Genomic DNA, 6,556 nt, shown 5'->3' with positions numbered 1-6,556 from the left:
ATTTCACAACCATGAGATCATGATCTGAGCCAAAATCAGGAGTCAGACATTTACCAACTGAGCCACCCAGGTGCCTCAGCCATTTTTAATCAGCTATTTTGGCTTTTTGGTGTTGAGTTTTATAAGTTCTTTATATATTTTGTTATAACCCTTTATCAAATATATTATTTGCAAATATCTTTTCCCATTCAGTAGGCTGCCTTTTGTTTTATTGATTGTTTCCTGTACAGAAGCTTTCTGTTTTGGTATAGTTAGTCCCAATAGTTTTTTGTTTTTTGTTTTTTTTTTTGCTTTTATTTCCCTTGCCTGAGGAGATATATTTGGAAAAATATTTCTGTGGCCCATATCAGAGATATTACTGCCTTTATTTTCTTCTAGAAGTTTTATGGTTTCAGGTCCTACATTTACATCTTTAATCCATTTTGAGTTTTTTTTAATTTTTTTTTTTTTAAGATTTTATTTATTTGACAGAGAGAGACACAGCAAGAGAAGGAACACAGCATTGGGAGTGGAGAGGGAAAAGCAGGCTTCCAGCCAAGCAGGGAGTCTGATGTGGAGCTCAATCCCAGGACCCTGGGATCATGACCTGAGCCAAAAGCAGATGCTTAATGACTGAGCCATCCAGGTGCCCCCTTTTTTTCCCCTTAATTTTTAAAGACTTATTTATTTTAGAGTGACACTGAGAGAGAAAGAGTGCACATGAGCTGGGGGAGGAGCAGATGGAGAGGGAAAAGAGAATCCCCAGCAGACTTCCTGCTGAGCGCAGAGCCTGATGGGGGGCTTGATCTCACAACCCTGAGATCATGACCTGAGCCATAATCAAGAGCTGGACACTTAACTGACTGAGCCACCCAGCTGCCATTTGAGTTTATTTTTGTGTATGGTGTAGGACGATGGTTCAGTTTCATTCCTTTCCATGTGGCTGTCCAGTTTCCCCAGCACCATTTGTTGAAGAGACTGTCTTTTCCCCATTGTATATTCTTGCCTCCTTTGTCTTAGATTCATTGACTATATAAGTGTGGGTTTATTTCTGGGCTCTATATTCTGTTCCATTGATCTATATGTCTGTTTTTGTGCCAGTACCATACTGTTTTCATTATTACAGTTTTGTAGTGTGTCTAGAAATCTAGAATTCTGATATTTGCAGCTCTGATCTTTCTCAAGATTGCTTTGACTATTTAGGGTCTGTTGTGGTTCCATTCAAATTTTTAGTATTATTTAGTCTAGTTTTATTAAAAATGTCATTGGCATTTTGGTAGGGATCACACTGATACTGTAGATTGTTTTGGGTGGTATGGACATTTTAACAATATTGGTTCTTCCAGTCAATGAGCATGGAATATCTTTCCATTTTGCATGTGTGTATGTGTCATCTTCAGTTTCTTTAATCATTATTTTATAGCTTTTGGAGTGCAGGTCTTTTTCCTCTTTAAGTTTGAGAAGAAGTATTTTTGAGATCAATAGTCTCAAACTAGAAAAGTGGAACAGCTGTTGATTTGCTCCAATAAAACAACCACAGCTAGAAATATAGCTCCAGTTGTAGTTACCACCTAATTAAGTTTATGATAATACACTATCATGTTTAAAGACTATCTGTCTTATCCATAGGCCAAATAGATGAGTTGAATGGGAATGTGATAGGACTCTATCCTTGATGGTGACAGAAGTCTTGGCATTCTCTCTAAGAACGTGCTATTCCTTTTTCACTACTATGGTGGAGAATGGAAGTTCTAAAGACTTCCAGTTGACATTTGCTATAGTAATCATCCTTAATCCATAGGCCAGGTATCCAGTGTGGGGATTCTGCCAATTGCTGAGTATGTCTCTTCCAACTATGCATTCCAGGGTAGAGGAAATACAAGATTATTTGAGGCACCCATTGGCTTCACTTTGAGACTGATCAGAGCCAAAATGTCATTGATGATTAGATCTCATTTCTCCTCCTTAAACCTTATCTATCCTATTGGATCACCGTGGTAGTTTGGATTCTCAGGGAATAGTCACTGTTTAATAGAACCTGAAAAATATGATTACTTATCTTTCCCCACTGTATAATCACTTTGTAAATTGGCTCATGTCCTTTTGGAGAAAGCTAGGAGGAAGATATGTAGTTTAAATTATTGAAAGTATGGCAGGATCCCTACTTAGGTGGACCCATCCTCAATTTCTATGAGGTTTTAGGTCTATAAACAGGATCAAGTCTACAAGTTTGTTGAGTAGCCATAAGTCTTTTGTGATGATTCAAGAAAGAATTATTAGTTTTATCAGACTTAAAACTTTTAGACAAATAAAATATGGCTTTTTCAGGTTTCCTATTTTAGTCCTAAAGACACAGTGATTGATTAGCCAATGCCAAAGGGCTCTCCAGGTCAAATAGTTCTGGCTATTATTTCAGTTCTGTGTTGTTATTTTCTTTTAATAGTATTCACAGTCTCCAAGGTGCTTGAAAAAAGTGTGTCCACTGTTCTACGCTATATATTGTTGTATTCTCTATATGTCAATTAGATACTGTTGGTTGGTTGTATTGTCCTGTATGTTTATATTCTTGCTGATTTTTATCTAGTAGATGTATGAATTGCTGAGAGTAGGGTATTAAAGTTGCCATTTGTAATTGTGGTTTTTGTGTCACTGTTTTGGCAAAACATACATCCCCCTGAGACACACACACACACACACACACACACACACACACACACACCTTGTACTCCAAGTAGAAAATGTTACTATTAGTAAATAAGGAAAAGTATGACTCGGTGATTGTTGAAGTTCTGAGTTTTTGTCATTTTCTTTCATATTTTAAAAACTAATGCAGATACTTTGGTTCATGTATACATTGCATAATTTTTGATTTATTGATTCTTTGATTTGAAAATTTATATGTATAAATTTTCATTTTAGAGAACTTTTTTATTTTAGAGAAACTTTTTATTTTAGAGAAGGAGAGAGAGAGAGAGGGCACACACATGGCAGGAGGGGCAGAGGAAGAGAGAATCTCAAACAGATTTCATGTCCAACACAGAGCCTGATGCAAGGCTCAATATCATGACCTTGAGATCAGGACCCTGAGATCACAACCTGAACTAAAACCAAGAGTCAGACAGTAACTGACTATGCCACTGAGGTGCCCTGAAAATTTATATTTTCTAACATACTCTCAACACTTTCTAAAAATACCAGGATAAATGAAGTCTTGAAATTTTTGGCCTTTATAGTTTTTATTGTATGGACAGATATAGAAAGCTATGGTTATTTCCCTGGCTGGAAAACACCGTGACATGTAAATGCATTAAGATAACCTTGATTAAAAAACTGTGTATCTTAACATCTGTTCAGGCAGTAGCTATGAGTTCATAGTTTAAGCCATTTTACTGTTCCTGTTGAATATACATAGCAATGATAAATAAAAATACATTTATTTAAAATTAAGTGCACATAGCTTTGTTCAAAAACAAGATAAATATTTTTTAAGAAAAGAACAGAAACTGACAGTAGTTAACAGAAGGCTAACAGTACATGTTTCTTGGGCTTTAGGGACCCAAAAGGTGAAAGGCAATGAAAATTCAATTGTTTTGGACTAATGTCAGTCAATATTGCCTTCTGCTTGTGAATAGTTAGAGAAAAAAAGTTAATGAATTAAAGTTGGAGGCAGTGGCTAGAGTTCCTTGCCAAGGAAAGCAGGCTGAAAAAAGTTGCCACAATTGCCTATAGTTATACTTTGGTTGGGATGATAGGAAAGAGAAAACAACCATGTAACCAGGATCTAGATCATGCTCTATTTGGTCTTTGATATCACTCCAGTACTAATGTGAAATAGGAACCTTGAGGTACCATTATAATACATGGTTATAGATTGGAGATCTTGAGGGTATAATGTAGGCAAGCATAAAACTGTTAGATACTGAAGAATGAACACAGAGAATAAGAAAGGAAACAAAGTGAACTACCACTAAAGATAGGTATGCAAATTAAAATTTTAATACATATGAGAAAATGCATTTCTCAGATATAACCATCTCAAGGAACATATAGGACATGAGTATGTGTCCATGAAATTCAAATAATAGAATGATTTGAAGATGACATTAAAATTAATATATTTAAGATCCTCAAAGATATAAAAGTAGAAATACTAGTTAAAAAGGAATTAATTTATGAAACAAATTCAGACTGGTATGTATTTCTATAAAATAGATACAGGTAGTAAAAACCATTTAAAAATCCTAGGAATAAAAACTATTGAGAAAAGAATTAGCTAATTGGAAAAGTGTACTGAGAATTTCATCCGGAACCAAGCACGGAGATAAAGAAATGAAAAGGATAATTGGGTATTTAGAATGATGGCAGAAAGTAGATTGAGAGGCTCCAACATACGCCTTATAGGAGTCCTAGAGTAGAGAATTGAGGAAATTGTACAGAGTAACAGCTACAGTAGTTTCAGTTGTGCATTAGTGGGAAGATAAAGAAACAGTTGAAATATGTGAGCAAATGTTATTAACTACTCTGTCTACTTTTTTAAAAATTAAAAAAATTGGGACTTTTGATCTAAGCAACAACAACATGGAAAATTTAGCTAGGGAAAGGGTATTTGTGGTAAGATTTTTGTCTTTTTTTGTGGGGAGAACAATATTAAACAATTTTAGGACATCTTAGAAAAATATTTTCTGAAGTATGTATGTTGAAAATGTAACTGTTATCACTAAATCATAATAAAATTCATAACTTCCAAATCAGGAGATGTACTCATATACATTTTAAGTCATTTTTCTTCAGCTGTTCTACTTCTAGAATAGAGTCATGACCTTACTCACCATTCCACTTCTGATGTTCTACTGGGACTTCTCACTAAGTAAACCCAATTGGAAGACAGAGGGAAAGGAAGCTGAGTGATGTGCCCATATAGACCAACCTTTTGGGACACAAAGTAGAATGAACAAGTGGGGGAGTTGATCTGGAGATAAAAAGAAACATATCTGGTACAACCTTAACTGCAAAAATAAATCCCAGATGGAATAAAGGCCCATATGTGAAAAGCACAACTTTGAAATTATTAAAAGTTAATATGAGACTATCTTTGTATCAAGGGGTATGAAAATATTTCTTTACGAAGATCCCCAAAACATACATCCTAAAAGACAGATGGAACTGTTCTAAAATTAATTTTTGAACAGTATTATGCAAAATAATCAAATGTAAATAACAAACTACATATATAATACACAAGGGATGGCTATCTAGGATATATAAGTATTATGAACAAATAAAGTTGGCTAAATAACCACTAGAAGATGTAAGCCATTACATGTAGTTAATGTGAACTGGTTGGATCTTTACATATCAAGATGGATAAATCTCAAACAAAATACTGAATTAGTGCACCTAGGTGGCTCAGTTGGTTAAACATCTGCCGTTAGTTCAGGTCAGAATCCCAGCATCCTTGGGCTCTCTGCTAAGCGGAAAGTGGACTTCTCCCTCTTCCTCTGCCCCTCCCCCTGCTTCTGCTTACGTGTGAGCACTTTCTCCTTCTCAAATAAATAAAATGTTAAAAAAAAATTGAATTAAAGAAAATTCATGAAATGATTAAGTATGAAATACATTTATTATGATTATGAGTGGAATAATTCCATTTGTGAAAATTAAAAATATATGCTATGTATTATTTATCGATAGCTATACAATAAAAGTACAAACAGATCAGTTATAGTAAAGAAGTCACGTTAGTTACTTGTAATGAGGTTTGGAGGGAAATGGGAATGGGGAGTGTAATGTAGGCACTTGAATGTAATCTCTAATGTTTTATTTCTTAACTTATATATGATAAAATGACAGTTTTGCTTAATTCAGCCTTAGGTACATTGCATTGTTTTTCTTTCTTTCTTTTTTTTTTTTCAATTTTCTGGGCTTTAAAACTTCTAATAAATAACAAAAAGGAAGAACACTCTATTCATGCAATAGAAAAATACTTTTTCAGTTGAAGAAGAGTGATTAGGGTTATCATGCGATCACTAATTTTAATTCTGTAGACTGAGTTCATGATGGAAGTTAAGGAATTAACTTTTGTCCTTTTTCTACTTCCACTGTTTCTCTGGTAGTGGATCTAAACAAGCTAGAAGTATTTCCCCCGTCTTTTCCCTCCATAGCAAAAGAGTATTAAATATATTCCCCGGAGTTCAGAAACTGAGCAGTCAGAAAGTGGTTCTTAATTCATGCATAAGTGTTAATTGATTTTTAAATTCAATGAGCAACATGTACAAAACAATATTCTGGGCTATGTAGATAAATACAGAAATGATCTTAGAGGAAAAGCAGAGTGGCAGGAAATGAACATTCACTAAACACCTTTTGTATGGCAGGCCCCAAATAGGAATGTAAGGCACAGACTACTAATATGGAGTCCTTTAAATCTGATTTTTAAAAATATATACTTAGTATTTATTTAATTTTGGCAGTTAGAAACTTGTTTCTGGTCAATAAAAATGGAATTCTTATCTTCCAAGTAGGGGACTTCTTCCATAAACTAATTACCACAGCTTTGAACTTGTTTGCAGTTGTGTCTGTT

Source organism: Meles meles, chromosome 11 (genome assembly GCF_922984935.1).
Source record: "Meles meles chromosome 11, mMelMel3.1 paternal haplotype, whole genome shotgun sequence".
Classification (NCBI taxonomy): domain Eukaryota; kingdom Metazoa; phylum Chordata; class Mammalia; order Carnivora; family Mustelidae; genus Meles; species Meles meles.
This window is presented reverse-complemented; position numbering follows the sequence as displayed.